This window comes from Lethenteron reissneri, chromosome 16, assembly GCF_015708825.2.
Source record: "Lethenteron reissneri isolate LAM-NWPU_2019-01 chromosome 16, ASM1570882v1, whole genome shotgun sequence".
Lineage (NCBI taxonomy): Eukaryota > Metazoa > Chordata > Hyperoartia > Petromyzontiformes > Petromyzontidae > Lethenteron > Lethenteron reissneri.
This window is the reverse complement of record NC_083794.1, coordinates 9,141,763-9,165,985: the sequence shown is the minus strand read 5'-3', so window position 1 is coordinate 9,165,985 and position 24,223 is coordinate 9,141,763. Positions and strand designations below refer to the sequence as shown.

Here is a 24,223-nt window from a genome sequence, read left to right as displayed (position 1 = left end):
CTACATTCTGTGTGTGTATAAATCCCGGCCACGACCCCTGCGTGAACCAGCGATGGCACTGAGCGAAAACAAAACAAGCAAAATCGTACCACCCCACGCAACCCAAAGGGCCCCAGATCCGTCAAAAATATCAACATTAATATTACATTCTAAGCAACATAAACATACAAGTAAAATATCTCCCCTACCTAATCTGCATCTCTTTTCTCATCTCACTACATCCCTGTAGCGTTTCGACATCTGTCACGTTCATGACATCTGTCTAACACGGAGCGCTCCTCTCTCATCTCAATACATTTCTATTTTGCCCTCTATAATTTCACTTACCTCACGACATTTATAACTCTTGCCTAAATCTCTTCTGTCTTCCCACTAGGATTTTCAAAATTATAAGCACAGATGACCCTACATTGGGAAATGTTTTTGGCACGATCTATGATTTTTTTTATCTTATTTTGTCTCTGGCCTCGTCTGCAAGAAATAAAAAAGCCATTCTAGCAGCCTTCGCCAATCAGGCGTGCCTGATCAGTGGCGAAGCGCGGTCCGCATGGGCCTCGGTGCTGGACTGAAATGGATCCCCCCCCCTTGCCTCAAATTCTCTCCGTCGCCTGGAGCCCCTCCAGCCCGTGCGCTGCAGTGCGGTTGCACCGCCGACACACTTGATAGGTCCGCCAACTTTGTCAGATGTTTAAGAGCTCAAAAAGAGAGAGATTGATGGAAATAAGTGTACGCCTATAATCCAGCAACTCGGACACAGGGTTGGTGAATAGCGCAAATATGGTGGAGCTTGTATGAAACACTCACACGCAAGAGTAAGGAGGCACTTGGATACGGCAGTACAGCAAGTAGGATTCTGGGAGGTTTAATTAGTATTCCTTTATTTACCTGGGCTTTGTGGGAACTGCTGTTTGTACTAAACGTGGAACGATCTACAAAACATGGAATGTATGTCATATCCTACCAAACTGGGAATATTTCTTGAAATGAATCATTATTACTAATTGTTATGACCAGTAATCGTAGTAATGGGGCAGCATAAGAAGTGCTGCTGATAGTGGTGATAGTGATGTGGTGGTAACAGCTTTAACTTCACCTTCCTACGCGATGTTGAGTGCTTCCGGTCGTTAACCCTGAATAGCTTCAGCATGTCCAGAAGGCAAATCCAAATGCATGACAGGCCTGCTTTGTGGGTACAAAACCACAAGAGGAATCCCACAACACATCCCTGCATTTGTAGACAAAACAATTCAAGCATTTCCAACAGCACAGTGTTATCTTGTGTTGCATTTCTGCAGACACAGTACAAGGCTTTTAACTTGTTGACAATAATGACTTTCAAAAGGAATATATTTAAGCCCACGCACATAATTTTTGGGATATAAAATTAGGGTGCACATTTTTAAAAGGCCAGCAAAGCCTTGCACATAATAGCCTTTCACAGAAATAAAGTTTGGCCTATCAGTTTCTACATTGAGAAAATGTAAAAATATTGAACAATCGAAAAATCTCAGCATAACACACTTGTTAAACGATGCTTCCGCATGTTTAAAGGACATTTAAAAGTGGCATTTCACAAGCAACACATTTTCATCCAAGCGAGTAGATAGTGTGGCTTCAGGCCCATGGCTTACCGATGGTCAGTCGCTCCCTATGCCATGGTTACTTTCCCCATGAACTTCACTCACTGAACTCTCCACCCAGCTTGAGGACCCGATCTATCAGGCCAACTATCTCATCTCATCCGCACTTTGTTCAAACACCACACTGCAGATGAAAACGCTTCCCCATTCTGCTTCTTAGATCGTCGCACTGCTCCACTTCAGAATTGCCTCCCATCGCCATATTTTTCAAAATTCTTATCACCTTTGGTCAATTCCAGAAGTGCAGTACCGTATTCTCCAGATCAGAATACGACTCCAGAAAGTAAGACGCACCCCAAACTTGTGCCCGGTGTGAATACAGTTAAATAAATTTGGTAACACGCACTTTTAAGTTTACTTACTCTTTGGTTCTTTCGGTAAAGTCACGTAGATATAAAATAAAATAAATTACGACGTTTCGGGCGCAACACAAGCGTCCGTCATCAGGTGACTTTACCGAAAGAACCAAAGAGTATGGATTCCTGCAGTCACGAAAGCTTCAAATCTAGATCATACTTTACTCATTTATCCAGGATACTCGGAGAAGGGTGATCACATGTGTCCTCGCACGGAGCCTTAAAGGTCGTCCTCCTGCCGATTTGTGAACATTCGCGATGATCCCCGGGTTCAAGCGCTGCCCGTCAACCGCGTTTTTTAACCGAGTCAGAGGCGGTTTTGATCGTCTGTGGAATGCTGCTGGGAATCTGTGAGAACCTCTTCTGCCCGTTTTGATGAGCAGATGGAGATCCAACGTGGCAATGCTGCACGCCCGGTGGTGCCATCCCCAGCCTAGCGAGGCTTAGTAAATTCCGATGCAAATTTAAAACAGCTTATCTTGATGATGTTTTGCCAACAAACTGAGTGACCCGCTGGGTGAACTCGGGAAATGACAAACGAAAACAACGCAGGAGACGCAAAACAAAGTGTAAAAGAAACCAAAAGTTATTCCAAGTTGTGCTTTCCAACCTAATACATTTCACAAACATAATATTTTTGAAAGTACTTTTTCAATCTTATTTACTAGCTTAAATGTCGAATCTACTTTAAAATGTTTGCGTTTCGTTCATCCCAGATGTCCCCATTCGCAAATGAGAAATTTCGCGTGTAATCTGTAGTGAACCATAGCAAATGCAGTTTTTTTATGATAATTCCACAGCTGGATGAAGGCTGCATTGGCCATGAAAGTTTCTCCAACCATACTTCACCAAGCTGGTCAGTGCTGACTGGTGAAAGGCGGTAGGGGTGGGGGAACCACAAACTGGTTCAGATGATGTCACTCACCGCTGATGTATCCACAGCCAGGAATGTAACGCATAGTGCAGTGCACAGACAACAGAGCTGTCGCTCCACCCCTCTGTTACAATACGCATCAAAAATGACCATACTGTGGATGTGCGGGCCGATTATATCGGCAGCAATAAAAAAAAACTCTGCTGAAGTAAAAAAAAACAGGTGGGGGAGGAGGTACATCCAGGCGGCCTGGAGCTAACGCGTGATTAGGCAATTGACATATATATGCTGGGATAAACTGGGAGAGGGGGCTGGAAATTGGGGCCTGTTTAGTGTTACCGTGGCACTAATAATGCAATTCCTAAAGGGCCCCTACTGCGCCACTGCAAAGCCCAGCTTGCATCCTTTAATCTCCCGGGTAAGCTTGGGGCTTGATATTTAAAAATGGCTATCACATCGTTGATGCTCTATCTACAGTTTTGCGTGCAACAATAAACTTGTACGTCTACACAATCGCCTGTGTATTTACTTTATGACTTAGTTGAATAAACAATTCAAATTTGCGCTAGGGTCTTGAGAAGGAGACGTGGCAGCAAGCCTAATATTTATCTGGCACGTCCCAGCTTCCGCGGTGCAGTCACCATCAATAGCAGCCGCTCAGCCAGCTCCGGGGCCGGATTAAGTTGGAGAGGGGCCTTGGGATTGTTATCATGTCGGGGGCCCGCTTTGTGGGTTCACTTCTTTACACTGAATTCGATTTAAAGCTTTCGTGACTGCAGGGATTCATCTTCTTGGTTCTTTCGGTAAAGTCACGTAGAAGGGAAGTAATAAAATAATAAAAATAAAACACAATAAAATAATTCTCACGACGTTTCGGCCACAACGGCTGCTTGCGTTGTGGCCGAAACGTAGTGAGAATTATTTTATTGTGTTTTATTTTTATTATTTTATTACTTCTTTACACTGATTGTTTGTACCGCCACCCATCCAAGATGGTTACTTTGATTCGAATTGTATTTTTTTATACACACATGATATAGGAATTGCAAACCTAAAGGTAATTTAAAATGACAAAAAAACATTACAATTTTGGCATAGCACTTGTGGTAATACCCAAAGTGAGGCGCTTGGTTTAATGACCTAATTACACTGTAAGATTTATCATAGCGCTACTTTTTTGCCTTTACACCAACAAAAAACAGTACATATTTGGGGGGGGGGTGCCTCCAAATCCTAAGCCCTTGGCTGACGGAGCCTCTAAACGTCTAAAGCAGGGGTCGGCAACCAAAATAACAAGAAGAGCCATTTCTTTCCAATTCGGTACAAAATTCAGTATTTCAAGAGCCGCAATGCATCTGAGTACATACGTACTCATCGTCAAGAAGCAGCCCGTAAAGAGCCGCATACGGCTCCGGAGCCGTAGGTTGCCGACCCCTGGTCTAAAGCATTAAACTGGGTCTGGCCCCGCGTCTGATCTGTTGGCCTAAACGCGGCCACCGTGCACTTGCGAGTCGCACGTCAAACACACGAACTGTGGAGGATGAACGCCCGTGGCATTTGGGAAAGGAGACCATTTGTGTGCCGTTTAAGTACTTTACGACAGGAAACACCGTTTTCCTTGTCGCTGCAGGAGGAGGCGTTCACATCTGTGCACGCACGGTTTTACACGCAGGTTCAAAGGGACCATAAAGTCGGCATCTTTTTTTTATGCCATTCTACTTTAGAGTAGGCCTATGCTCTTTTAAACAGTCAGAGTTTGTTTTTATTCAACAGATGTGAATAATGTGAGCGATCCAAAACTTTCGCGAATGGAGGCGTGGCAGTATATGGATTGTTCATTCAGGATTTAGCGTCAAGAGAAGCGAGGGAATCACAGTGTTTTTTTTTTTACAATTCTATTAAGCCTCTTATAGCCAACCACGCCACTCATCCATAAGCAATGCATGTCCGTGTTGTGATCTGTACGCAAGATGTAACGTTTGTGGAATTCAAAGGGGAAACCCGGAGTCGTCAGATATTTGGACAAAAACCCAAGATGATTATTACCTGAAGACGGAAGCTTGTGTTGCCTCCGAAACGTCGTAATTTTATTTTATTTTACTTTTTAATGTTTTTTACCTACGTGACTTTACCGAAAAAACCTAAGAATATTAATCATTGCAGTCACGAAAGCTTCAAATCTAGGACCCAAGATGATTACCCAAACAATGTAGTCTCCCTAGGGAGTGACGTAATCGATGAAAAGCTTAATTTAATTAGGGGATGCTGTAATTAAGGGAGGGATCTCCGCCTATAACCGGATAAGCGGGCTAGGCCACAGATCTCGGAGCTCTTGGGGGATGGGGTGAGCCTGGTGCTTTGGGCGAGGCTGTAATTTTCAAGTGTTTTTATGATAGCAATTTTTTTTTTAAACAAAGAATACATGATGGATGCCAAACCTGCTGTGGCCACTCCGATGAACTCCGAGTACCGCCTCCTCGTAACACCTGCATCGTATCTCTTTTCGTTGTACTACAGGAAACATATGAAACCATTTGCAGATGTCCTGTCAGTCAGCCTCTAATTCCGCCCTATTGCTCTATTTCCATGGCCCCTGCGCACCCCCACAACCCATGTCCGTGTTTTTAGACAACTGGAGTTGACTGACAATTTGGCCAGAAGCCTGAATTCTCCTGGACAATTTTGCTTCCCAGTCTGGCCTGGATTGTCTGTGGGAATTCATATAAATGTCTAACCAACTCAAGTTGTCCATCAACTTCAGTTCTGGGAGAAGACAAAGCCAACTCGAGAGCTCTTGAAACTGATGTGAGTTGGTTTTCCATGGAAACGAAGTTTAAGAAGTGACTTGTGAAATTATAGGAATAGCGCAAGCATGTGGAGGCCTCCATCCAGCAGCGAATAAACTATTTTGATCATGCTACTGACAATTGTGATCTTTGCGTGCACCTATTGTTTAACAGCACTGTAAAAAAATCAGTAATCGCATATAAACAATATTTCTCTCATAAGCATTTCAATAGTTTCCTGATTCATTTTCATACATTTCTATGAATATATATGTGATACAAAAACTTTCCCTGTTCATGTGTGCCTTTTTTTCCTCTAATCTAAGTTTTTAAAAAATCTAAATGTGCAGTGAAATAACCACAGCGCTTGCGACCCGTTCCAAATTAGGAGGCTAACAAGAGAGTAAGTATCACTTGGCATGCTTGCCCACGTGAAAACTCGATTTGATTGGCTGTGTCGAGTGACAGAGGGCATGGCTAAAGATTGGCATTGCACCTGCACGCTCTAACCCAAAATTAATTTCTTGTGAATAAACTCTCATTGCCTTCATGTGACGTTGTTGAAATGCTGAAAGTCAACGAAATAAAGTTTTTAAAATGTATAGCGCTGTACTATTTTTCATCAAATCCAGTAAATACCACAAGCAAACATTGTTAACATAGCTTAAAGGAAGTCATTGGATGAAACTTTTTTTATTTTCAAACTTATTCCAATGAGCTCTGCATTTTCACTGATGTAGCCACAATGTGTTTAGTACAAGGTTGTTGTTATTCAAGGTTGAGTGTTTCTCTCTACTCGTGGAGGGATGAAAGTGAAGTTAGTCAAACATTATATTCTTAAAACTGTCTACAATGAAACTGAAAAGTGCTTTGTCGTTAATTTGTAAAAAAAAAACAATAACAATGTCTTTCCGTGTTGCTGTTCTTCACAAGACTGTTTAGTCTGGCTATTGTCAGTGTGTCTTCGCAATGTCTTTCATTACAATTTTGATGTTGCTTGCCATCAATTAGTAAAAAAAAATAAACACCAAGTATCTCATACACTTTTCATGGGATGGAAACAGATTTATTATAATGGTTCAACAAGCTGCAAAAGCTTGTTTTAAATTAGCAAATTAATTGAATATACTAAATGCTCTTAATAAGAGGAAGACTTTACATTTGTAAGGCGCATTTCATCCGTACATCTCAATGCGCCGCTCGAAGTTCAAATCTAACATCATTTTTTATTGTTCAGCACACTACAATGTCAATCTGCAGGGTTGTCCAGATGTCTCGTGACATCCAATTAATTGACCCCTAACATTTTCCTTTGCCTATTCATTTCTGTTTTAAATTAACCTTACTTTGAAAATAATTACGTTTTAGAGAACGCAATGGGGGTTGACAAGACATCTGGACGAGCCTGTACTCCGTGTATACGGCACTCGACTTTTAGCCGCAGCACTTATTAAACAATCACATTCGGGACCCATTCGTAAAATAGCTAAATATTTAAAATCTGCATTCAATCCTTATTACAGCTCAATCGCTGAGATTAGCTTCGAGAAGGCATGCATGTTAATTACAAATAGTGGCAGTGCGTAACCTGTCGCCACTCACAAAACATTTTTTTATGACAGCAATGTTTACAATCCACTGATGGATGAATGTTTTCCCAACACTGTCAGTCATGCGGGTTGTTTGACCATACTTCACCCAACTGGTCAGTGGGGTGACGGGGGGGAGGGAGCCCAGGACCGGTTTAGATATCACTCCCCATTGATGTTAGCTATGGCTGGGAATCGAACTGTGGTGGTGGCGAGTAACGAATGCTGCATAAACAAACTAGGTTCGTCGTGCAGTGTGCAAACCACGGCGCCACCGCTCCTCCTACAGATTACAGGTGAAAAAATAACGTGGCGATGCTGACGTTGGCAGTGGTGCCCAAATAACAACATCACATTCGTCAAGAATACTGTGGCCTGAGTTGGCCACGTTTCGGACAGTGGATCTGCTTCACAGACCCACGTGATATAAATAAGGTTGTTTTTTTTCATACTCTTAGTTCTTTCGGTAAAGTCACGTAGGTAAAAAATGAAATTAAAATTAATAAAAATAAACAATAAAATCACGACGTTTCGGAGGCAACACAAGTCTCCGTCATCAGGTGGGACCGTCACAGCCAGATTTGCTGCATCACTTGATGCAGCATCACTTGATGCAGCAAATCTGGCTGTGACGGTCCCACCTGATCACGTCGTGATTTTATTGTTTTATTTTTATTAATTTTTATTTCATATTTTTACCTACGTGACTTTACCGAAAGAACTAAGAGTATGAATCCTTGCAGTCACGAAAGCTTCAAATCTAGAATTGTTTTTTTCAGTTTCAGTTTCATTTATTAGGTATAACCCTGTGAGTCATGCGGCTCTTGACCCGAGTGCAACCGCAACAAAACAAAAACATAAACAATAAATATCTTCAAGTGACTACACGCAAAAGAAAAATCCAGGAAAAAACAGCAAAGTCTTCCAGAAAAAACAACGTATTTCAACGCTGTGTGCAAAATTCCCAGTGGGATGCAAGTCAAACAATAACAACCATAAGACAATGTAGATTAAAGTTATCAGGCTAACTCTGTACTACAACAAACAAACATGGCTAAACCAAAAGTTTTCAAAATCACCAAAATAAAGCTACAAAAACAATGCAACAGTGATCATAGGAACTGTGATTCAAATATAACAATAAACGATATACATAACATGTACGACCAAACTTTAAGGTGAATTGTCCAAAGCGTCGCCAACTCTATACATTTCCTTTTAAGTCGGCGTTATTAACGAATGTGTGGAGTAGTTGATATTTTTTTACAGTTTATTATAGAATCATCTTGTCGGAGCCGAGGTTGATGTTGCGTTGCTGGTTAACATTAGTCCGGAAGACCCACACTGGCCGATTAACTACAGACATTATGAGATCTCTTTAACCAGTAGGTTTTTACCCTTTTAAACTGGTACAAAACTGACACCTTTATTCAAGGCATCATGTTTGCAATAACCACAACACAAGTAGTCAACAAAGCAAACAAAAAGAAGCAACTCTGATAATGATAATAATATGCACTGTCCTTGAAGTTGATTGGTCCACACCCGAGAAAGCCGTCTCGGGTGTGGACCAATCAACTTCAAGGACAGAGCATATTATTATCATTATTATCATTATCAGAGTTGCTTCTTTTTGTTTGCTTTTTTGACTACTTGTGTTGTGGTTATTGCAAACATGATGCCTTGAATAAAGGTGTCAGTTTTGTACCACTTTAAAAGGGTAAAACCTACTACTAACTGCAGACATGTTTAGTTTTGCGTGCAGAGACGAAATTCTGTGGGGGTTTATATGATTGTACTCGTGATGCGTTATTAAGTTTTAAGAAGTTTTCATTCAGACTCTGTCTTCTCGACAGACATGTTCTTCACCTGAGGATGGCTGCTTGCGTTGTGGCCGAAACGTCGTGAGAATTATTTTATTATGTTTATTTTTATTATTTTATTATTTCCATTCTACGTGACTTTACCGAAAGAACCAAGAAGATGAATCCCTGCAGTCACGAAAGCTTTAAATCGAAATTTAAGTTCTAAGAAGGTGGCGAATGGCGGGGGAATTCTGGCGTCGCTTCAACATCCAGGACGACAGTGCAGCACTTTATACAGGTAGGGACAACAGGTTCCATACTGCCCACCAGGGATTATTTGTCTGTCTGTCGTGCAGATCCGGAATTCCGCCCACCCATGCCCCTCCCCACCGAACACCGAGCTACGCCACGATTGGTTGACGATGTCGGGGAGGGTGGGTGGGGGGGAAGGGTAAACACGCCCACTCATCCAACTGCCCCCCCCCCCGAACGCCGCGCTGTCCAACCAAATTCCTACCTGCCCACTCCGAAGGAACGTGTTTTAGTCGATGGCAGGTTTGGCTGTATCGTCACAGCCACGACAGCTGTATCAAGTAAATGAGAGATTGCAGAAGCTACCACTCCGTTTATATAATGGTTGGAGAAGGTGGTGGAGCAAGGGCCGCATACTTTTTTTATTAATACGGTAAGGTGAGGCTTAAGACTAAGAATAGACTGCATAACAAAGGCTGAGCCTTTGTTATGGAGAGAAGATTTAACTACACTTATTTGCCAATCTTATTTGACAGACAACCATCACAGTTTTACCATGTCTAGTGGTGGTCTCCCTGTTACAGGTTGAGTCACAAACCGCACCTCTCAGCCTTTGTTATGCAGTCTATTCTTAGTCTTAAGCCTCACCTTACCATATTAATAAAAAGTATGCGGCCCTTGCTCCACCACCTTCTCCAACCATTATATAAACGGAGTGGTAGCTTCTGCAATCTCTCATTTACTTGATACAGCTGTCGTGGCTGTGACGGTACCACCTGAAGACGGAAGCTGGTGTTGCCTCCGAAACGTCGTGATTTTTATTTTATTTTACTTTTTCATGTTTTTGTACCTACGTGACTTTACCGAAAAAACCTAAGAATATAGGTTTGGCTGTTTCGAACATCCACGTGCTTTCCACTAGATGTCGACATTCACTCGCCATTACTTTTAACACCAGCCAGGACCAACCTTCCCTATCCGCCGCAATGCCTCGCGGTGCTGCGCCGTTACTAATCCATCTAGCACCTGCGCCACCAGCTGATTGTATCACACTCCGTCTCCGCAGTGGGCGTACTTTGAGGCACGTTCTCTCCTTTGCCTGCCACTGCCATTTTCTTCGACACGTGTCAATGTTTTTTTGTTGCATCATTTCATATCAAGAAATTCGCACTGATTTAAGCAAAACAAAATAACTCGCTGCATTTTGTGATAACACAAGTTATATTTTCAGGAATGAAGTGTCCTTTTCAATCTTCCCACCACATAGAGTGACAACTTAGACCAGTCGATTCTTACATCGTTGTATTTGCAGTCACTCTGCGAAGTGGACGGACTTCTATGAAACGCAGAGCTCGTCGTATATCATCATCATCATCACAAGCCACGAAATCCAATAGCGGGCACAGAATATTCAGCCAGCGTCCTGGGCTAAGTGCAGCCGAGTGTGCCGGAACATGCATGATGTATCACATTACAACTAATTGTTTGGAGATGTCGCGTTGGCAGAGGTGACACAAGCACAATGCGAACTCAACACAGAACACTGACTTGCAAGAGAATGCATGGACACAATAGGCAAGCATTTGGGCAACTTCACTTCTTCATAGCACGTACATCGAGAGGCCAGGAGAGATCGAATGGATAACAAGTGTGGGAGACTTAACAACATGGAGCCTGATGAGAATTAAACAAAAGATGTGATGTATGGTTGACCACTGCGCAACTGAGGGATTGGCCTCTATTGTGCCACCTGCTGTTGAATAGGATAGAATGTCACGTCCATTCCAATGAAAGTTGATTGCACGTCGCGTTCTCGAAACACACTCGGCTTATCCCACTAGATGGCAGTGTTAACCACGTGCTGGGCAATGTTAACCGACGATGACAAAAAAAACGTTTCCGATTGAATAACGAGCACCTCGCTTTATTTGCGCGCGTGAATATTTTTACATGGTGGGAGAACTCACAAAGTTGACAGGCGTCGAAGGCGAAAAAGCAGCAATTTGTAATAAAAGATTAAGGTCCCACCGAGATTTGAACTCGGATCGCTGGATTCAGAGTCCAGAGTGCTAACCATTACACCATGGAACCCCCGACGGAGCCAAGCCGAGCAAATAGTGCTTAAGAACATACGCGCACATGTGTTGCGTTATTTCGAAATTATAATTGTGCTTACACATCGTTTAACTCCGCGAAAACGGTACGCGCGCTAATTTTAGATGATCGCGAGAAAAACAGTCACGGGTAGACGCACGCCTCGTCGGACCGTTCTTATTGAAACAAGAAAAATACTAGCGCCCGAACAGGGACTTGAACCCTGGACCCTCAGATTAAAAGTCTGATGCTCTACCGACTGAGCTATCCGGGCTCTGACTTCCACAGACGCCACAGGCCCCTTTAACCACAAGGACGAAAGCGTGGCTCTATTGTGTTGTGTCTTCTCAGTCTTGCCGTTCTCAATCCACTGCTGGATGAAAACCTCAACCCACCTCACGGCCATTTATATATTATTGAGTCAATTCATCCGTACACACCCATACACCCACCTCCTCAAGGTGGGTGGGAATTTTAGTTAATCCGATAATGTGCGTGAAGCCTTAACTGGTTTAGATTTAAAGCTTTCGTGACTGCAGGGATTCATCTTCTTGGTTCTTTCGGTAAAGTCACCTAGAAGGGAAGTAATAAAATAATAAAAATAAAACATAATAAAATAATTCTCACGACGTGCGTTGTGGCCGAGACGTCGTGAGAATTGAATTTTATTATGTTTTATTTTTATTATTTTATTACTTCCCTTCTACGTGACTTTACCGAAAGAATCAAGAAGACCTTAACTGGTTTTTGGGTTGGTGGTCTTCTCAACCACAGGGTGATGTGATGCGCCTAGTGCAGTGATTATGATCAGCTGATAGGTGCATGCTTGTTTGCCTGCTGCTCTCATTGCCATGCTTGCTTTGTCTTCTTGGTTCTTTCGGTAAAGTCACGTAGAATGGAAATAATAAAATAAAAATTATATTATGCTTTATTTTTATTATTTTATTATATCCATTCTACGTGACTTTACCGAAAGAACCAAGAAGATGAATCCCGGCAGTCACGAAAGCTTTAAATCGAAATTTAAATGCTTGCTTTGCTTTGTTTTGCTACCCATGCTGTCAAACGCTGCCGCTGTTTTGCGTCTTCCTTGCCATGCTCTTTGGTTCTTTCGGTAAAGTCACGTAGTCTATTTTACCGAGTCAATTGCATCCCCAGCGTTTAACAATGCTGCTATTTTACTTTGGGCGTTTTTTTATTTTTTTTATTTTCACCTACGTGACTTTACCGAAAGTGCCAAAGAGTGTGTGGATCCTTGCGGTCACGAAAACTTCAACTCTAGAATCTTCCTTGCCAGTACAGAGAGCCTCTCTCCATCGCGAAGACTGCCTGCTGTGCCTCCCCGTTGACAGCCCATGGCCACTCGTGTCCCGCGACATCATCGGTGCCAGGCCAGTAGGGGGAGCTGCAGTGGTACCCAGAGGCATCCACAACGGGCCACCAGAGGGCGCAACCGGGTACCCGATACCCGTACCGTACCCGATACCCGGCTACCCGTACCCGGCCGGGTACGGGTAGGGTACCCGTTTGCGACCCTGGTGCGGCCGGGTACGGGTAGGCCGTGAGTCACTGGTGAGTCACCGTTTGTCACTCATTTCCCAACGTCTTGTCTCTTCTCACAATTCAAGTTCCTAGAATCAACCCACCCGCGCCTGCAACATGGCTTCATCCCAGAGGTCGCAATCAGGTCCTTACCCGTACCCGGCCGGGTACGGGTAAGGAGTCAAAACCCGTTTGCGACCTCTGCTCCAAATCTGTGGAGGGGTATTGAACAAATCGGATCTCCGGCAGTCCCCTGCAGATTTGGCCAGACGAAAGTCGACTTGAGTTCCCCGTGCCACCCGAGTCTGTTTGGCTTCATGCACTTTGTTTTTTTCGGTAAAGTGACGTAGGTAAAAAATTGAAATAAATTAAATCACGACGGTTCGGGCGCAACACAAGCGTCCTTCTGCAGGTGGGGACAACGTAGCGAAAGCACAACCGCTCAGGTGTGTCTGAAGGACGATTGTGTTGCACCCGAAACGTCGTGATTTATTATTTTATTTCTATTATTATTTCTATTCTTTTTATTTATTATTATTTATTTTTACCTACGTGACTTTACCGAAAAAAACCAAATAGTATGAATCCTTGCAGTCACGAAAACTTCAAATCTAGAATGTTTGGCTTCAGTGAAGATGGTGGGCCTAGGGACTAGGGCTGAACGATTAATCAATTTCAAGTAGAAATCGCAATTTGAAACAATGCGATTAGCAAATCGCATAGGCTGTGATTTTTTGCGATTTGAAAAGTCCTATTACTTTATTATTGGAATTGTTTTATTTTTTTTATTATTATAACTTTTTTATTTAACTTTACAATTGTTCTATGTTTAAATGTTCAATTTCAATTAAAATTTTTAATAAATACATGTTGGAAGAAATTCATATCTTTTAAGTTCTCATCTTTGAATTAGAATATATAGAGCAGTTTATATTTTTATGGTATCATGTGGTAATGCTCCATCACATGTTTTAAATATATTACACTGAATATTGAACTGAAGTGTGACTTAAAACATTTTAATCGCAATCGCAGTCAGAAAAATCGCAATTAGATATTTTCCCCAAATCGTTCAGCCCCACGAAGGACTGTGCACCCCCGACCCACTCCCAGGGCAGGCTTCAAGCTCCAACCCCCCCCCCCCCCCCTTCTTTTAAAGCCACGCGGCGACAGCGAATAGCGGAAGATGCAGGTCAAGGATGTGACTGGGAGCATCTTGCCAAACTCATGAAGTTGCACGGGCGCAAAAAGCGATAACCCCTACACCCCCCACAAGAAGAGCACTCATCATAATCGTTGTCGATGGACAGCCAAGATATAGTTTTAAAGCGAACCTTCTGGTGTGTTGATGTAAGTTAGCTGGTTGAATGTTGACCTTGCAAACAACGGCATTTTTTGACTTTGTATATTTAAAATATTTCCTAGACAATAATGAATTGTTCTTTTTACGGTATATCCTGGGAAGTAACGTGAGTTTGTTTTGATTGTTGCCCCACAACATCCTTCTGCTATTTGCTGATTTTGGCTACTTAACGTTCTCATTATTTTCATCGATAATAAGCATTGCATTTTAATATTAAAAAAACATTGTGTACATATTTATTTTAATTTTGTGGCATCGAGTGTTCGATATTGCGTCGTGCGTTTGCGGTTACAACCCGCACGGCATTTGATTTATTCATCTGGGCATTGCATGCCTCGCCAGTAGGTGGCGATAGTGGACTATTACAGCAAATGTGTCCATTCAAGATCAACATCGTCATTATTAGTCTACTTTTAAGTCTTTTTTAGAATGGCGTAGTCTAAACAACTCATAGCTTATTTGGAAGAGAATATTTTCTTTAAACTGGTCCTTGTTTTAAAAGAACGTTATTTAATTATACCAAACGTGTTTCATGTGTGTTTACAAGTGGCTGTGGGGTTGTTTTTCTAACTATAGATTACAGTTTGCAATTATGGGGTCCGCCAATTACCCTGCAACGTCAGAAAATAAATACACACACCGCACGGGCCCTGCACACGTATCAACTGAGCACTCAATTGATGCTCTCGTTAGGACATTTGAGGAAGGGAGGCCATAACTGCGGCTTTGGATTGGGCCATAATCAGGCTAAAAGCATGCGCGTGTCTTGATGTGTTGCATGTGCCACTGCGACTGGGTGGTCTCAAGAAATCCCCGCTTCACTTCTGCGCCAACCAGACGTTTCCTGGTCGTTGCCACCATCGCCAACCCCTTGGGTCCAAAACGAGCGCGCGGGGCCCACACGCTCGTTGCAATGAGGGCACCTTTCTGTCCACAAAGCCGCCTGTAACGATTCCTAGAGATGCTGCAGACACCCCCCACCACCACCACCAGCAGCAGCTCTTGCAGGAATTTGCCACCGTGGTGTTTCATGTCAAGAGAAAATTAAAATTAGGGGCGGCGGCGAAGCAGTTTGAACTATTCCCTGAACGAGGTGGGGGTGAGTTGGCGGTGGGGGGGGGGAGAGGGAGTTAGGTGAACTTGTAAACATTCTGCATGGAGGCTAATGACGCCAGCATGTGCAAAATGGGGTCTTAAGCAGAAAAATAAATAATCGAGTTAGCTTGGCGCACAGTACAGGTCATTATATTGCACAAGCACTCAGATTATTGAATAATCCTTTATTACATGATTGTCCGCGACGTCTTAGATGTCACCTGTCCCCCTGAGTATTCAGCGCAAATCGCCTCCACCTTTGTTCACCCGGCAGTATCATTTAGTTGCAATCCAGTTAGTCCATCATGAGCGGTAAAATGTGGGTACTCCTACCTCTTCCAAGGTGGCTATGTCAGCGTGCCAGTGGAGGCTAAACGTCTCTTCTAGAGGAGGGCCCTCTACAGCTTCCTCTGGTGGAGACCCGTCCATCAGCAGTGACGGAAGCAAGTAATTGCAGGCCTGTGTTCTTTATCTTTCTTATTTTTTTTTTCTCTGAACAACGCAAGCTGGGCCACGTTGAGGGATATAACTGTTGTTTTGCTTGGTGTCGGGCCAATAGCCATCTGCTGCAAGTGTGGTTAAAAGGCGTTTGTTTCATTCTTGCGAACCGCGGTGATTGGCCAGGCAAAACTACTGAGAGCCGCTCCAATTAATAATACTACACAAATATAGTATCGTAATAATACTACACTAATAGAGTAGAGTAATAGTACCACGACACTAATAGAGTACAATGATAATAATGGGAATCTTTAATCCAAGATTGGCTAAAATATGGATGATGATGGTTTAAGGGGTTTAATATTCAATATGTTTGTTAAAAAAGTAAACATTTGAAACCTTTAGCGAATAAATGTAATATTCTATTACCGTATTTATATGGACACTAGAGTATTGTAATATGCACTTTAAAAGCTGTCTATCACTGCGGATGATTCATATTTCAAAAATGTTATCACTTGACACAAGGAACTAACACACGAAGTTGAAGAGCACCCGCGGCGTACTCAGAAAAAATACAAAAGGCAACGTTTCACGATTGAATTTCAACAAATCGGTTTCACTGCCGCCTATGTGAAAGCATTTAGTCGTTCGCGTTCTGCTTCTGCATTTGGGGGCTCGTTGCTTCACGCGCCTACCCCCATAACGCGTTCCCCGGGAGGTGGAAGAGGGTGTCCACCGGTTTCAGTAAACATTTTCGAGCGAAGGTCTAATTAGTGAACTATTGCCTGACACGATTCATTTCCTCCAGACCTGGACCTTGCCATGAATTGAATTATCGCGCCCGTTTGTGTGCGCGCTGCAGACAACGTGGAAACGTAATCTTGGGAGCAAGAGACCCTTCAACCGTTTGGCGTCTGGAAATGCCAAACAGTTCGGCTCCAGCAAGGAAGGAGATGGCTTGGCTTGTTTATGCTGTGCCTTCTCCGTGTGGTTTCCAACCTCAGCCTTCCATGTTTTGACTTCATAACTTAATTGCAGCGCCATTGAGAGGAATATTCCCTCGAGGTAGCTAGCAATAGTGACACGTGCTTTATCAGCAAGCTCATCATTTTTCGCAAAGTGGCTTTTTTGTTTTGCTTGACTCTCCAACCCATTCTTTCTCAGCCCCCCCCCCCCAGCCCTTTCTCTTGTCAAGAGAGAAATGATTTGTGTCAAAAACCATGTGGTGTCTGTGACGAAGCACAGATACAAACTATGTGTGTATAATGCGGCACACGTGCGTGTGTGGGTTATCGCGGAATTCGACACGCGCGGGGCCTCTTTCGAACGACGGCCAAAAGCGTTCATAAAAGCGGCGGCGCTGCTGCTGCACGAGTCTAGGGTGCAATTCGTCTAACGTGGACCCCGCGCGTTCGTCTTCAGCGTTCTTAATACGGCCACTTCTACATGCGTTAGCGTACGTCGATGCCTCATCGCGTGTAGGAGTATTTGTCAGTTGTGTTACGCCAGCTTTTTTCGTATCTCAAACGATGTATTTTTACGCCCGCGCGCGTTGACATGATCGGTGTGGACATTTATAGAGTCACACAGGTCGGTGGCGCGCACATGATATTTTGGTGCACACGAACAAATGTATTTTATTTTCCGATCAATGTATGTTCACATGGGTCTCCAAATTAAATTAACTTTGCCCAGTATTGCACGTCGTTAATAAAGTGCTTGCCTGAGCTCTCAAATGGTCTTTAAAGGAGCCAGCTGTAATGCTCCGAACGTTATGCTTCCATCTGCGGTCATCGTCATCAACAGCGATGCAGTAATTCTGCCAACGAGAAGTTGTAAGAGGTTTTACAATGGCCATCTCCACAAAACACATCTCCCAGGTATTGGTTTAATTGCCTCGTATTTTAGCCAGCGTCGTGCTCCGGGGGTCTGCCATTCCGGAAGAGTTCTGAAATAGCGCGCGTGCAGCTCGTTTCGAGACGGAGAGGCGACCGTAAATCTCGGGGAAAAGTGGCAGCCCGGCTTGAAACCCGAGCACGGAACGTGCAAGTGTCGTTGACTCTCGGTATTCTTGGTTGGCACTCGTTAATAAATCAGCCGCAAACCACCTGCCTGACGAGAGGGGCAGCAAGTAGCCTCAGCAAGCTCTCCGGCGCGTGCGTTTGTCGGCAAGATGTCTGACGTTTCGCTCCACGAGCCGAGAGCTTCTGCTGCGTACACGTTGCTTGTGTTATCTCGAATCGAGTTCGTGGGAAAAAAAAGCTCCCATCGCGTAGAGGCGAAACGTCGTGCCAAAACGACGCGCAAAGTGCAGCCCGAAAGAACATCGGAGAGCTGTGACAGGCGCAACCGCGAAACCAACACGCCGTGGCATCCTCGGCCAACGCCGCCGGCAGAGGCTCAAGTAAGGGCACTGTGTTCTAGAATTTGAAGCTTTCGTGACTGCAAGGATTCATATTTTTAGGTTTTTACGGTAAAGTCACGTAGGTAAAAGAATTAAATTAATAAAAGTAAAATAAAACAAAATAAAAAATCACGACGTTTCGGAAGCAACACAAGCCTCCGTCTTCAGGTGGGACCGTCACAGCCACGACAGCTGTATCAAGTATATTTAAAAGCATTTACTTGATGCAGCTGTCGTGGCTGTGACGGTTCCACCTGAAGACGGAGGCTTGTAGTTGCTTCCGAAACGTCGTGATTTTTTAATTTATTTTATTTTACTTTAATTAATTAACAAAAAAATTTTACCTACGTGACTTTACCGAAAAAACCTAAGAATATGAATAAGGGCGCTGTGGCTTTTAGCAGAGAAGCTGGCCTGGTGATGACGCGCACGCGTTTTCACCACGGCAAGCAAACAGCCATGCAAACAAGTCACGTGTTAAAGGACAAACAAAAAAATATATACTTCGACTCACTTTACATTGCAATGAATTTGTCACGCGAAGACCACCCGGCTCTGTGTTTTGATCACGAATTTCCAACAAGCGTGCGTAGAATTAAACCGCGGACATGCACGCAACGCACGTGGCCACAGTCGTTCCCCTGCTACGGGTTTGTATGTTTGAGAGGCTGGTGAATTACGCGAGTTGCAAGAACATGCCGCTGCGTGACATTCCAGAGGTTAACGCGTTTGGAAGTAAATATTTAAATTCTGAGCGGTGATGATGAACAAGGGCCATAGGTCTCCCACCAGCCCAGCTATCCCCCCCCCACCCACCACCACCAACTATTCCTCAAATGATATTGTATGTTTTGGAGAAAATTCCTGCAAATGTAATTTCACTGGAGCTCTTATGTTACTGCATCTTAGCCCTGCAGAGCGGTAGTGGTGTCTGCCAGAGTGTCGCCCTGCGTTCAAGCCAAGTGGAGGAGCGTTCACGTTTACTTTGGCTCTTTGCAACAAAAATAAAATGCTTTACGGGGCAATCAAAAAATAATGATTGGTGTTACTTTGACTCTGTTAAAAAAAATGTTTGCTTCATGTGCTGTCAATAAAATAATAATTGGTGTTCCAACACATAGCCGAAACGTAAGATGTAAAATAATATATTTTGTGTCTTCGTCTAAACATTCAGCAGTTTGCTTACCATCGAGTGTGTTCGGTGGTGCAACTGCACCAGGTTCAACAGGCCAGGGAGGCTCGGTTCGCTGGGCTATGAAGACGGAGAGATATCGAACAGGGGGCCCTACCTACAGTAGTTCGTTCTTTGCACACGAAAGCTCATACCAACAACCACCGATATACAGCGTGACGTTTGCAACACAAATCCTTCCTCTGAGCTTTGGACAGCCGTGTAATGAAGGTCGTAAGTATGATCACAATAGTTCAGGACGCTTACTAAATCAGGCGTAAACTTTACCCCCCGTGTGGTGTTGCTCATACAGGATGGGCGGAGGGGGAGAAGGTAATTTGTCTGTGGCACCAGTGCGTGTCAGAAGCGTCACGGAACGGTGTCATCAAGTCAGACACGTGCACATGGGCTTCAAGTACTTGCTGGGAGCTTGCTGCAATGTCTCGAGCAGTCTTGTTCTATCGCACGGCCGATGTAGATGCATTGGCAACAACTACAATTTCACATTTCACGTGGTCAGTCCCAGATAACCGCGTCAGGGAGTAGCGGAGTGAAGCAGTGCACGAGAGTCATCTTGCCACGATCGATCCACTGCTGCATGAAGGTCTGTCCAGGCCGTCGCCATCTATCGCACAATGCAACATGCGACAATCCGTGGAGCTCTGACACGCAAGCCAATGTTGTTGTTCCGCCTCTGCGGTGGACGTCCACTCGGTCGTGTGCCTTCATTGGGCGACGGCTCTGATCTTGCTTAATCCCTGTACGGTGACTGCGTCCTGCCGAATGCCGCTTTCGTTGACATTCAATACGATGTCTCGAACTTGCGTTAGTCCTCGAATGCACGGGATCCTCTTCCTGCCTCTTGACACAATTCCAAGCTTGTACCTTTCCAATGCTTCTTTATGCATTTCTCAACGTTGGTGCCATGTTCTGTCAATCTGCGTGCTTCTGATCCTTATGTCATAGCATGTAATGTGCATTGATTTTAAACGTTCTTCTTCTTGGTTGTTTCGGTAAAGTCACGTAGAAGGGAAATAATAAAATAATAATAATAATAAAACATAATAAGATAATTCTCACGACGTTCCGGCCACAACGCAAGCAGTCGTCCTCAGGTGAAGACCAGGTCTTCATTCAGACTCTGTCTTTCCGACAGACCTGTTCTTCACCTGAGGACGGCTGCTTGCGTTGTGGCCGAAACGTCGTGAGAATTATCTTATTATGTTTTATTGTTATTATTTCCCTTCTACGTGACTTTACCGAAAGAACCAAGAAGATGAATCCCTGCAGTCACGGAAGCTTAAAATCGAAATTTACACGTTCTTCTTTTGAAACGTAGATTTTTGTTTTATTATTATGTTCCATTTTTCAAAATCACTACAGCCTGCTGAAACAAACATATGTCGAAGCTCTTTGGCTTCATGCAGTTCCCCACAACGCAGAGGTCATCGTCACTGGTGTTGGCCGTGACCGGGAATCGAACACAGGTTGCCCGGTTCATAGCGCAACGCGCTAACCTCTGCACTACCACTCCCCCGATGGTGTACACCTACATACACACATCTACGAACATTCACACATACCTTATACTGCGCTGAACAAGTGTGCCTGCAGGCAAAATCAAACTGAAAATAATTTATTCAGTAATTCATTTTATTTTTTTGGCAGTGGCCCGGCTGGCAAGCCTTGGAATAATACTTGCACAAAACCTGGCCCCGAGTTCTGTGGACAACATTATAACAATAATGAAACATGTCTGATAATGCCCCTAATGGGTAATGTATGTGTTTGGGAAAAACGGAGCAGTTGAGGAGGGGGGAGAGGGGGAGCGCATGGGTTCGTGGCGCAGCGGTTGCAACCGCTGCCCTATGAACCTTTACGACTTGAGTTTGATCCCTGGCCACGGCTAACATCAGTGGCGACTGGAATGAGAATTCACTTCTGGGCTCCGCGCCTTCCCCAAGCTTGGCCAAACGACCCCCCACGATCCCCTGCATTGGCGTGGGGTTGGAGGCCTTCATCCAGTAGTAAAATGGAGAAAGTGCTGTAAATTACATTTCATGAAAATTTTGTGAAATATGACAACAGCGTTAAACAACAAAATTGAACAGAGCTCAACTGTCTGCCAAACCATGAATTTCCTACGAAATTGTAATTTATTCGCAATCACTCTTGAGAGCTTTAGACAGTGAAAGCATCATGCTTACCGTCGGCTCAGAGCCATTGTTTAGTGCACTGGGAGGTGCGTGGGTGGGTGTTCTCTGCCTTGTGTTCTGTGTCTGGTAATGGGGGGGGGGTGGGGGGAGCCACATGGCCTGCATGTATTTACAGCCACTCAGCTGGCAGGGGTGTCTGCATCAGGCATAGAAGGGGTCGCCGAGGTCGCGACCCCACAGAGGGAGGCTCGGCTAATTGCAGAGCTGCACACGTCAGCTTGGCCTCAGTTAACGGCCCACGTGTTAACATGTCACCGACCACTTCCTCCTTCTCCCTTGAAGCCCCTGCCGACCATAACACATGTATACCGGGCGTAATAAATTACACCCGGGCGCGCACGCTGTACGTACATGTGTAGACTCTGTAATTGGAGGCACCACCGTGGTAGGTACGGAGTTGCTCTCCCAAATAGGACATCGGAGTTGTGCCGCGTTGTTGTTGGGCAATGATCGTCTGACGTGTCCGCTCCACGTGCCGGGGAGCTTCGTCGTACTGTTGCTTTACATCTGGAATTCGGTTCCCGAAGAAAGCTCCCATCACGCTGAGCGGAGTGTCGGACAGCGTTGCCGAAAGCCGTCGAAATTTGCTCACCGTCAGTTGTGCCGCGCGCTTGCTCGGCACCGCGTCCGACATTTCACGCCACGTGATGCGTGGAGAGCTTCTCAACACATTTCACGAATCTTGAATTCGAAGAAGCGTAATGTCAGACACTTTCCCGAGCAACTGGACGCCAAAACACCCGAGAGCCCGCCTGGGAGTTACACGGCCCGACCGCGAAAACCTTTGCAGTGTTTTGTTCAGAAAAGTATTCACTGGGGGGGGGGGTGGGGGGTGGGAGGACTTAGGTCTTGGCTGTGCGGCGGTGGATAGAGCTGACACCTCGACACCGTGCTGTCTGACAGGCAGCCTGGACCGATCTGGGCTTGTGAACTGCAGCATGTCGTGGTCAGAGTAAAAGAGCCATTCGTCAAATCTCCGCACCGTTTCTCCCTGATGGCATCTCTCTCGCCGTTTGCATTTGCGGGCAGCAAAATCCTTGCACCTTTGCGGGAGCGAACAACAGACGTTGTCACGATTTGTCCATTTTCCCAGCGTCACTCCTTCTCACTGCGACAGATGCATTTCTCGTTTCCCTCGCATCTCATTGTTCTCACGAGCGCAATGCATCCTCTTGCATTTTAACCGATCTCTCATGCAAAGGGATTCGCTCTCACCTGGTCGCAGACTATTCAATGTGTCCAGTAAAACTAGTTTTCAGTTATATACGTACGTTGCCCTTGCAAGAGCACACAATACGTACGTACGTATGTTGAACTTCTTTCGCACCGTACGTAGCCAACCCCGTGCTAATCGGAGGTGCGTTGCCACGAACGCCGCTCGGGCCGTTTGCGCCTCGTCTATGCGCACGGAAATGCGCTCCAAACGTAACGGCGCACACGTGTTTCTAATCGCCGCTCTGCACTCTCCGGCTCGCTGTTGTGTAATGCAGACTATGACATAAAGGAGTGCTGCATTAATTCTATTGGCAAGCCCTGGTCGTGAGGCACCTCCGGTCCATTTGGGTCAGGAAACAAAACAAAAAGAAAAGGCAACCGTAATTGCATCATAAACACATTTTTTGGTGAAGGGCAGGAAATGTTCGGAAAAGGTTTTCCTGCCGTGCTAACACTGTGCTGTCGGCACAATGCCTGGACAGAGTCAGATCCAGCGCCTACGTGTGAACTCCGCACGTCCTACTGCCGCACTTGCAGTGTGCGGTAGTTATCGGGTCCCGTGCAATGAAGACGTGATGCGGGTATCGCCTCTGGCATGGCTGGCTGGAATATTGCGATTTCATGAGCTCAGCCACAGGTCGACACAAATTGTCACGGCCACAGGAATGGGAAGACTTTTTTGCGACTGTTTTGCTTTTTTGCATTGTTGTTTTTCGTATCGTTGCTGTTGTTGTTGAAACTTTCTGACCCGCCCCTACTAGAAATCTGTGAAAAAGAACATCATAGCTCATCGGATTCTTCCAGTCTAAATAAAGATTCAGATTCTGACTGCAAACACATTGTGGCATTCGCGTGACCGCTTGAAACTTGGCTGGACCAGTTTAAGAACGAGGTAAGTGAACTCGGCCGAAATTTCCACATCAGGCATGTCAGCCATTGAGCCAAGCGAGCTGTAAAACTCAAAACTAAAACGAAACTATGAAAATATATTTATTTTACCACTGAACAATATAGCTCATTTTCAGAAGCGACCTGGCCACATATGATAGTTCAACAAAGTGGGTTATCACGTGGAAATGGAAAGCAGCCAAATACTGTCAACGCGCGTTTATAAATGTGGAGGGAAAGACCGCAGGACCCGGAGAAAAATCCACGCGACCACAGGGAGAGAGACACGCACATTCCAAATATACAGCAGGCGTCAGGGTCAGAATCGAACCCACGCACTCCTGCATACCAGGCGAGGTAGTTAACATCTCGCCACCGTAGTGAAGCAGTAACCGGGCCACGTGGATTTATTTTCTCGTGGCGTGTAGCTCGCATCTCAAACGGGCCGCCCTCGGAAACAGTTGCTACGTCGTGGGGTCAACGTGGAAG

General features: G+C 44.7%; 2 non-coding genes across 2 annotated transcripts; both read right to left on the bottom strand.

The window, feature by feature from the left end:
- Nucleotides 1-11,321: 11,321 nt before the first annotated feature.
- TRNAQ-CUG (transfer RNA glutamine (anticodon CUG)) lies at nucleotides 11,322-11,393 on the bottom strand. The gene has a single exon. It is a non-coding gene; the product is annotated as a tRNA-Gln (tRNA).
- Nucleotides 11,394-11,597: 204 nt separating this feature from the next.
- TRNAK-UUU (transfer RNA lysine (anticodon UUU)) lies at nucleotides 11,598-11,670 on the bottom strand. The gene has a single exon. It is a non-coding gene; the product is annotated as a tRNA-Lys (tRNA).
- Between the last annotated feature and the right edge of the window lie 12,553 nt (nucleotides 11,671-24,223).